At 43.5% G+C, this 10,676-nt stretch overlaps 1 protein-coding gene across 1 annotated transcript in view; it reads left to right on the top strand.

Annotated features, from left to right (window-relative positions):
* The first annotated feature begins 666 nt into the window (after positions 1–666).
* MPP7 (MAGUK p55 scaffold protein 7) overlaps positions 667–10,676 on the top strand; it is a 299,853-nt gene continuing 289,843 nt past the window's right edge. The window contains exon 1 of the mRNA XM_047065426.1: positions 667–833. The gene's annotated coding sequence lies outside the window, so the exon portion shown is untranslated. The remainder of the gene's footprint in view (positions 834–10,676) is intronic.

Raw genomic sequence — 10,676 nt, 5'->3', positions numbered from 1 at the left:
CTTTGCACTTTACTTTCTATTTAAAAATTATTTCTAATTATAAAATATATGCCTCATACACAGGTAAAACGAAAAAAAAAGTGACGCATAATTTTGCCAGGAGCGAAAACATTTTTTGCCTTTCCTTCTCTTAGGACAATTTCCCTTTGAATCTTAGGAAGTACTTAAAAAATACCCAGGGAAAAACTCTCTAAATCCTAGCTAAATTCACGTTAAAGGTTAGCTGTTACTCATCAAGTTCATTCGGGAATCAAAGAATCTCTCGCACCTGGCAAAGAAACCTGGGTATCCGGGTTTCTTCGCTTCGGAGACGTTGCAGGTCTGTAAGACAACGCATTCGGCAGCCACCTGGGAACCAAGCGGGTAGGGGCGGAGCTTCCGATGATTGAGGGGAGAGGGAGAGGAGCTACAGAGCTCTCACCAATCAGACCTCCGCTTTGTTTTCTCTTACCGACCAATGAGAGAGCTCTGCTGTCGAGGCCGTCTTCAAGCCCGAGACGCCTACCTCCGTCGCAGCCTATAAGCAGGCGCGTCTTACGAAGCGTCTGAGGAGCTCCGGCCCCGCGGGCGTTACGGTCCCGCCCCAGCCCGCCCCTCCAGCCGTGGCCCCGCCCTTCCGAGGGAGGGGGCCAAGTCGGTTACTCGCCGGGCTGAAGGTGGGGGCCGGGCTCCCGCTGGGCTCGTGCGTTCTGCGCCCGCCGAGGCGGTGCCGAGCCCGCTGGGTCCTGATTGTCCTTTGCGGCGGCTGCGGTCGCTGCCTCCTCGTCTCCCGACCCGGGGCTGCAGGGGCCAGAGCGATCGCGCCTCCCGCCGGCCGCGGCTGCCCGGAGCAGGTAATGGGGCGCCGGGGCTGCGGCGCCTATCCGAGCACCGGTGCGGCACAGGCTGTGGGGTCTGCTCCCCTTGCTGTTCCCGCGGGCGGCGGCCGGGCCAAGCCGGGCCGCGTCACCCGGAGCCTCCCGCCAGCCTCGAAGCGCCTCCTCCCGGGAGCCCGCGGCGGCGGCGGCGACACCTTGAGGGGAGGTGGGGGCGGGGTCGGGCGAGCGACCGGGAAGGGGAGGGGGGGCAGCGGCGGGTGGGACCCCTTGGGGACTCGCCTGAGGCGGCTGGGCCCAACGGAGGGCGCGAGGACGCGCAGGTGGAGAAAAGCTGCGGAGTTGAGTCAGAGTCAGGCTCGCGAGGAAAAAGGATCTACTGATAAGTAGCGATTAGCTGAGTGGCTTTTTTTTTTTTTAAGCGAGAAAGGTGTCTTGGGTATTGTTAATTACATATTTCCTAAGACAGGCGCATTGCAGTGCCACTTACACATGAACACTGTTTACTTATTATTTATTATTTTTTAAATTAGAAGTCTTTAACGTGAACTTGTTTGGGGACTTTCCTGAAGTGACAAGTAGACCCAGCAGTGTGACTCACCTTTGTCTGGGCTGAAGTGGGGAACGGTGCGATGGGAGTGAGGGGGAGGAATGTTCATGAGGAATGCCTGCGCAGGTTTGAAAGGCTTGAGGGGGTGGAACCTTGTTTCTGTCACTTTGTCAAATTGGGATTCTTTTTTCTTGTAATTTTTTAAACATTGGCATTCAAATACAAAAGCTTCTCTAAAAACCATCTCTGGGTTTAGCTTTTAGGGCTGCACCTGCTTGGTACTCATGCAGTAATATTTTGCATAGAAGCCAGGCTATTCATTATATGAATTGCATTTTGAATTGTTATTACCTTGGACTTGCTTAATAACCTTTTTCCATTCACTATTAACAAGTGAAATGGTGAAGGTCACCGGGTGTCGGTGGTAATGGCACAGTGAGAACTCTTGGAGCAGTGTTCTCCCCCTCCAGGTGCACTCCAGTTCTACAAACCAGTACAGGTTTTCCCCGCTCTCTGAAAACAGCATTCCCGTGAAACCTTTTCTAAGCTGAAGTGCTGCAAAGCAAAGCAGCACTTACTATTTATATGGCAAACATTTTTAGTGTTCCAGATGCACCCCCCCCCCCAAAAAAAAAACCTCTTGGGCTTTTCTGATACCTTAGGACACGTTTTGCTAGTGGATGCATTAGAATACGTCAAGATACAGCACAGATGCTCGACACAGGTCAAGGCTGCGGCAGCGTGATGCTGGATGCTGAGTGTAGTTCCCAGGGAAGGAGCTGGGCAGAGCCACTTCTGATGCTTGGGGTGCATCCTGCCTCTATACCAGCCAGTGCAAAACAAACACTGAACGTTATTTTCGCTTTTCCATTTAAAAAAAGGGAGAATCCTCTGTTGGATTTCTTTCGGTTGGCTAAGTAGGTCTTTCATAAAAGCAAAGTAGTGGTACATGAACTTGTGAAAAATGGGAGATAACCTGTATTTCCATTTAGGTCTTTTAATGAGACTCTCATAGACTCTATCAGTTCTGTAATCCTTCTATTCAGAGGCTGGTAATGCATATCATGCCCATTTTACAAGTACCTAAATGAAAGCTCTAGAGATGAAGAGAATTCTGTTCCAGGTCACCTGGCTCCTACTTTATTTTACACCTGTAATGGATTTAATCCAGGATCTACTAAGGTTCTCACCATCAAGCAAGCGTCTGCATACTGATTTGATCATGTGATACAAGAGTCACAGATGGAGGTGGTTATTTCCAAGTAAAGGAATATTGTCTCTTAGGTTGTTTTGTTTTTTCTTTCTCCTCGAGGTTGCTAAGATAGTTTAAATCACAACAGAAAGGCACTTTCTCATACAGGCTAAACAAAACAAACTCCTCGTGGTGCTATGTGAAGAACCTCTATTTTAAATTTTGGGAGGTTTTCCAAATTAGAGAACCGTATCTTATTTACGTTTGCATCTGTAGCTTAGCAGTGGACTCCAATACTGTTTTTTGAATTGAACCAAAACAATTCACATGCAGAAGGCAAAGGAAAATGAAGCATGATGCATTTTGGTCATGACTTATGACTTCTTTTTGCAGAAGGTTTACTGTAAATTTAGTGGAAAAATTGAAAATGTAAAAATCATTCCTTAATTAGAATAACACAAGGGAGTTTGGGGGTTAATGGAGAGCAGGCTTAGATGGATAGTTGGGAGGAACCTTTTGAATGATGTCAAGGCCTGGGGAACTTTGGAGAATTGCTCAGTTATGTTAAATTTAGTAGTCATCAGGAACATGGAAATGTCTTATGAATTAATGAATGGAACTGTTCTAACCATGAAGTTGTCCCTTTACATGGGAGATGTATCTGTTGCATGTAACATGTACATTTTGACATAAGTTTTCCTTATAGGGTATAAGGCATCCCTTACACAAGCCCTATCAGCCTAACTCTGATTCTGTTTGTTTTTGCAGTAATGTCTTAATTTTTAGTCTCCTGTCAAAATTTTTGACACCCAAGCAAAAACTGCCACTAAGAAACCTTTATCAACCTGTTAGTTTGTACAGAAAATGAGTCCTCTTTTCTTATGAACACAACCCTTTTGCCAAGTGGGAACCAAAGAGATTTAGGCGGTTTGTATATATAGTATTTGTTGTATTCTTATCTAGGGTTTCTTCCTTTAAAAAAAAAAAAAAAAAGAATAATTAATTACAATGTTACACAACTCCCACTAGGTGGTGCACTGGGTGCTGCTTCATAGAGCGTTCAATCAGATTTTTTTTTTTCCTTATAAACATTTCACTAAGATACAAATGTACTGTAACTGTTCCTGTTGTAATGGCAGTTCAGAGATAATTGCAATGAGTGACTTAAGTCAGTTTTATTAAATGAGATTATTTGGAAGGAAGCAGCAGCTTAAAGTGATGGGCACTGTTAGTAATTTTAGAAATAACTTCTAAAAACCTCTCTGATTCTCCCTGTGATCAGGAACCAGGAACCAAAAAACCACCAGAGTGTGGATTTTTGGTCTTACATTTGCACTTTTTTTTTTAATGGCTGTGTTTTAACTCTTTTTTTTTTTTTTTCGTTTTTTTAATTTATTTTTGGGACAGAGAGAGACAGAGCATGAACGGGGGAGGGGCAGAGAGAGAGGGAGACACAGAATCGGAAACAGGCTCCAGGCTCCGAGCCGTCAGCCCAGAGCCTGACGCGGGGCTCGAACTCGCGGACCGCGAGATCGTGACCTGGCTGAAGTCGGACGCTTAACCAACTGCGCCACCCAGGCGCCCCCTTTTTTTTTTTTTTTTTGGCTGTGTTTTAACTCTTAATGTGAACTAGGAGCTATTTGAGCATAGTTTTATGTTTTGTTCTTTGATTACTGTTTCCTCAAAAGTAGTGGTAGAATAAAGTGGGCACATATAACAAGAATATTCAAATCTTGAGTATGAGCAAATTCTTAAGTTATAAATTTTTTTTCCCCAGGCACATAAAACACTTTTGGTTTTTCTTTCTTGAAGGCTCCCATAATCTGTTCTTTTAGGAGATTATTATTATCAGTTTACTCCACTTATAAAGAAGGGAGTATTCTCCCTCTGATTGTAGAAGCTAACAGGCTTGTTTGTTACTGACTAATTGCTGTTACCGATTGTTAGTTACAGTAGGGGGCTGAGAAAACCTACCTATTGCTTTCATAAGGGGTGCCAGTTCTAGATATAGAAATGGCATTGTTACTGGAGAAGGACTGTTTGGGACGATTGCATTTTAGGAGATGTTTTGCAGAAAGCATTGGACTTTTAAAAGGCAGGATAAGAACTTAAACAGGAAGGTCTGTAGGTGGTTGGTGTGTGTGTGTTTCAGTTCCAGTGAACTCTGTGTGGTGAGAAGGGCTTTGGTAGTTTGTTTCTTGGAACCAGCTGGGATTCTCAGGGGATTTGATGGTGCTTTGGGAGGGGGAAGATAAATAGGTATCATTCCTTCTAGGATGCTAGCTCCTCCAGTGCTGCCAGCCCTTGGGTGAGCGTGGGTGTGGAAAGCTGGCAGATTACAAACTGCCTGAGTGTGGGCTTTCCAGAGCTCTCAGCATCTTTGACTTGAATCAAGTCAATATGCGTCTTAAGTCAGGTTTATAGCTATCCCATGGTACAGACTTGGGCTAGTTAACTCTTTAGTCTCTAAATTTATGTTTTTAATGTTTAAAATAAGTGGAATCCTGAACTTCATAAAATTGAGTACGCATGTGAGTAGCTTACAAGAGTTATTAGGCATATAGTCGGTTCTCACATTATGGTAGGTGCTTGAATCTGTATGTACTTCTGATACTGTCTTCCACTCCCTTAAAAAAAGGAGTCAATAGAAATAGGCACATTTAAGCACACACACACACACACACACACATTTAAGTAATCTGTTATTACTTGAACTGAGGACTTGAGTTGGGATAGGAAAGAAGGCTCCTGGTCTAGATACTTCTTTGAAAAGAGAAGGGTCAGGTAGGATGCCTTAAAGGGCGGGCTCAGTAAGGGGGTGGGATTATCGAGCACTTTTGCTCTAGTATGCATGGTGAAAACCTCCCATTAGCTTGACTCATGATAAAAACGTGTTTGGGAGATGGTGCCTATGTGTGTTTATTTAAAGCACTTTGAATCTCGAGAATGCAAATATTCCTGAAGGTTGTTATTTTGTTCTTTTTTTGGCAATTGGAAGTGTGTTGAGGGGTGTTGTAAGAATCTGGAGTGGAGCCAGAGAGAAAAAGGATTATGGAGCTGTGGACCAAGATTTGTCAAGCTTCTGCTGCTGCTAACTCAAAACATTTTTGTCTTCTTCCTAATATAGTTTCTGATTCAACTTCTGAAGATTCTGTTTGGATCTCTGTGCTCTTTTTCGTGTTTGGAATTTAAAATCCAGTTCCTAGTAAGTCTCCTCAGAGTAGACTTTTTTTAGGCAGTTGAATCAGGGTACAGATTCGGCATTTTGTCAGGTTGGGGAAGGAGTTACTGTGTCTTGAGAAAATGAATGAACATTATTTTGATTTATTTAGAGTCATTTTAAATAGGATCAAAAGTTTAAGTTTTGAAATTTCCAAAATGGTGATCGTTTCCCTTTTAACATGCATACATTGAACATGAAAACTGTAGACCAGTGGTTCTCAAACCTCAGGGGCCTCCAGCTCACTTGGAGGGCTTGTGAAAACCTAGGTAGCTGGCGCCATTCTTATTGTTTCTATGTTTATTTACTTGGAGAGGGATGGGGGGGAGACAGTCTCAAGTCACGCTGTCAGCACAGAGCCCGACGTGGGGCTCTATCCCACGAACCATGAGATCATGACCTGAGCCAAAATCAAGAGTAGGACGCTTAACCGACTGAGCCACCCAGGCACCCCTTACAGTTTCTGACTCAGTGGGTCTGGGGGTGGGCCCTGAGAATGTGCCTTTCTAATAAGTTCCAAGGTCATGGTGATGCGGCTGACCCAGGGACCACACTTTGAAAACTACTGAGGAGGTGCCAGGTGGAATATAAGCGTAGTGGTTAAGAAAAAAGTCTTTGAAGGTTGAAAGATCTGGATTTGAATCCCTGCTCTGTCACCGACTACTTCTTTGTCTTCAGGCCCCCCCTTTTTTCCCTCTGTTTTTTCCTTTTTAAAAAAAAAATTTTTTTATTCTTTGTTTATTTTTGAGAGAGAGAGAGAGCACGCACAAGACAAGAGTGTGAGTTAGGGAGGAACACAGAAAGAGGGAGACACAGAATCCGAAGCAGGCTCCAGGCTCTGAGCTGTCAGCACAGAGCCTGACACAGGGCTGGAACTCACGAACCGCAAGATCACGACCTGAGCCGAAGTCGGATGCTTAACCAACTGAGCTACCTAGGCACCCCTGTTTTTTTCCTTTCTAGAGTAGAAACGATAATAGTGTCATATTGTGTTGAGTGTTCAGTGAACTCAAATGTATGGAAAGCTCAAAGAACAGTGCCTGCCAGATTGCAAACATGCAGTAAGTGTTGGCTTTTAATCCTAAACAATCAGTTAGGGTATGAAATAAATAGAATCCTGAATCTTAGAAAGTTGCAGTATGCTTCTTAAGGACAGAAACTTTCCTATTTATCCTCATTTTCTAGCAATGTGCTGTGGCAAGGGTATTTGAGTACTCCATTTCTAACAAATGAAGGGAAACGTTTGTGGGTCTAATAATTTTCCAGAAACATTTTTTTAAAATCTAATTTTTGAGAGATACAGAGTGTGAGTGGGGGAGGGACAGAGAAAGAGGGAGACACAGAATCTGAAGCAGGCTCCAGACTCTGAGCTGTCAACACAAAGCCTGAGGCCAGGCTTGAACTCGTGAACTTTGAGATCATGATCTGAGCCAAAGTTGGATGCTTAACTGACTGAACCACCAGATGCCCCCAGAAACATTTTTAAGCGACATAGAAGAGACATTAGTGTTTTTGTTTTTTTTTTTTTCCTCCTAAAAAGGTTTCTTTGGTCAAAATATTTTGGTTTCTTACAATAACCATTGAAGTGCACGTTTTATACAACAAGAATTTTAAAGGTTGTTCCTGAGAGTTCAATTACAGGAAGTACCCGAGAGTCTTCTTTAGAAAATGGTCTTGCCGGTATGCGTCTGACCCTTGGTTTCAGCTCAAGTCATGATCTCACAGTTTGTGAGTTTGAGCCCCACATCGGGATCTGCGCTGACATTGGGGAGCCTGCTTGGGATTGTCTCTCTCCCTAGCTCTCTCCTCCTCCCCTGCTTGTGCTCTCTCTCTCTCAAAACAAATAAAGTTTAAAAAAAAATTAAAAAAAGGAAATAGTCTCCCCTGTATTATGGGGACTATGTTTGATGACCCCCAAGTGCAGTTCTTGGAGATTCTTCCCCCTTTGGCTGCCTGCTTGGTTAATTCTCTGGCTGCGGGTCTCTGAGATTCCGCCCCTGTGGCGCAAGCCTCTGAAAGGTCGTGCTTCATTCCTGATGCTTCCTGTCACAGTCACCCATTTTACTTCCCTCCGTGCACTTGTCATCCTCTTTTACAGTGTTAGCTGTTGACTTTTTACTGTTTCCTTCTCTAGAACGTAAAGTCTGTGAGGGCAGGGCCCAAGTGCAGCACCTGGTGGGTTGGGGATTTAGCACTTACTGGTTCCATGAAGGAACACACGTGGCTGGGACTCCCTTGCCAGGTCAGGCGTGCAATTAATTAATTGCATTAATTAATGCTCCCTTGGTGGCCCACTGTCGTTATCGGTCCACGTGAAGGCTCTCTGTTCATTTCATTGTGTATTGCCCCTTCGTCTCCTATTCTATTCCTGTTTCTCCTCCCCGCCCCCTCCCCACCTAGGACCCTCTCTTGGGCTTGTGCATGACTTCATTAAATTCTGCCAGATTATTATCTGGAACGGCTGTGCCAGTTTACAAGGTTGCCAGCTGTCCTTCCCACATTCTTGGTATTTTCTGACCTTCTAAGTTTTTACAATCTGATGCAACGGATGGAGCCAACTGGGCACAAAGTGATACATTATCATTGTGATTTAGAATTCTGTGATTACTGATGCAGTTGAGTATCCTATCATATGCTTCTTAGCTGGGTGGCTTTCCCCTTTTGTGAATTGGCATTTATATATTCTTCACCTCTTTTTCTTTCTTTTTTTATTTTTTAACGTTTATTTATTTTTGAGAGAGTGCGAGTGGAGGAGGGGCAGAGAGAGAGGGAGACACAGACTCCAAAGCAGGCTCCAGACTCTGAGCTGTCAGCACAAAGCCTTACAGGGGGCTTGAACCCATGAGCCGTGAGATCATGACTTGAGCCAAAATCGGGGGCTTAACTGACTGAGCCACCCAGGCACCCCCCCCCCGACTTTTTAAAAAATTTCCTCTTTTTCTATTAGATTTCTATAGCCCTCTTCCTGCTTTTCTCCCCTAATTCACAGGAATTTTGTGTATATTCTAGGTGTTAATCTGTTGGATTTTAAATGGTGCAAATATCTTCTCTTAGTTTTTTTTTTTACCCCCCCACTGTTTATTCTAGTTTCTTCTTTGAAATCCTTTATTGAATAGAACCTTTAATTTGGTTATAGTTAGATCTGTTTTTTCACCATCTAGGGTTTGTTTAGGAAATATTTCTCCATTATTAGTTAACAAAGGTATGTTTTCACAGTGTCTCTTCCTGTTCTGCATCCACAGTGGTTTTTGTTTTATTTCCATTTTCATTACTGTAACCTGTTTATAGATATTGGTATGTATGTGGGAGTGTGAGACCCACCTGTATTCTTTTCGAATGTAGTTAAGCTGGTGGTTTTCATCCCTGACTTTACAGTAGAATTACTGAGGTAGCTTTCAGAAACGTATGCCCAATTTACCCCGTATCAACTGAATTGTAATCTAGAGAGAGTGGAGAAACCCAGCAGTTGTATTTTTTTTTTTTTTTTTGTAGAAACTCCTCTGGTGATATGTAACAATGGTTAAACCATGTGTAAAAAACAAAACAGAGTAAATTTTTTTTTTAATTTTTTAATGTTTTTATTTATTTTTGAAGGAGAGAGAGCATGAGTGGGGGAGGAGCAGAGAGAGAGGGAGACATAGAATTTGAAGCAGGCTCCAGGCTCTAAGCTCTCAGCCCAGAGTCCGATGCGGGGCTCGAACTCACGAACCGTGAGATCATGACCTGAGCCAAAGTCAGACGCTTAACCAACTGAGCCACCCAGGCGCCCCAAAAGTTTGTTTATGTTTGAGAGAGAGAGAGAGAGAGAAAGAACGTGCGCACTAGTTGGGGAGGGGCAGAAAGAGAGCGAGGGAGACACAGAATCTGAAGCAGGTTCCCGGCTCTGAGCTGTCAGCACAGAGCCCGATGCGGGGCTTGAACTCACAGTCCGTGAAATCATGACCTGAGCTGAGGTTAGACACTTAACTGAGTCACCCAGGCTCCCTGTATGGTATTTCTATTTTTAATTTTTTGGGAGACCTCCATACCGTTTTCTACAGGGGCTGTGCCAAGTTATATTCCCATTCAACAGTGCGTGAGTGTTCTTTTTTCCATTTCTTCACTGAAACTTGTTACTTCTTATCTTTTCGATACTAGCCATTCTGACAGGTGTGAGGTGATACCTCACTGTGGTTTTGATTAGCATTTCCCTGATAATTAATGATGTTGAGCAGCTTTTCATGTGTCCATTGGCCATCTGTATGTTGTCTTTGGAAAAATGTCTCTTCGGGTCCTCTGCCTATTTTTAAATCATTAGTTTTTTTGATGTTGTATGAGTTCTTTATATATTTTGGATATGAACTGCTTTCAGATCTATCCTTTGCATGTATCTTCCCCCTTTACATTTTGTTGGTTTTCTTTACTGTACAGAGGCCTTTTATTTTTGGGGTAGTCCCAATAGTTTATTTTTGCTTTTATTTCCCTTGCCCGAGGAGACATACCTAGAAAAATGTTGCCAAGGCCAGTGTCTAAGAGATTACTGCCTATGTTTTTTCCTAGGAGTTTTATAGTTTCAGGTCTTATATTTAAGTCTTTGTTCCATTTTGAGTTAATTTTGTGCACGATGTAAGAAAGTGGTCCAGGTTCATTCTTTTGCATATAGCTGTTCAGTTTTCCCAGCACCACTTATTTTTTTATTTTTTTATTTTTTAAAAAAAATTTTTTTTTCAACGTTTTTATTTATTTTTGGGACAGAGAGAGACAGAGCATGAACGGGGGAGGGGCAGAGAGAGAGGGAGACACAGAATCGGAAACAGGCTCCAGGCTCTGAGCCATCAGCCCAGAGCCCGACGCGGGGCTCGAACTCACGCACCGCGAGATCATGACCTGGCTGAAGTCGGACGCTTAACCGACTGCGCC

This window comes from Lynx rufus, unplaced genomic scaffold, assembly GCF_022079265.1.
Source record: "Lynx rufus isolate CCGP_SWC_20201006 ecotype Redwood Valley unplaced genomic scaffold, mLynRuf1.p SCAF_7, whole genome shotgun sequence".
NCBI lineage: Eukaryota > Metazoa > Chordata > Mammalia > Carnivora > Felidae > Lynx > Lynx rufus.
Note: the sequence above shows the minus strand (reverse complement) of the source record. Positions and strands in the feature narration are given on the sequence as shown.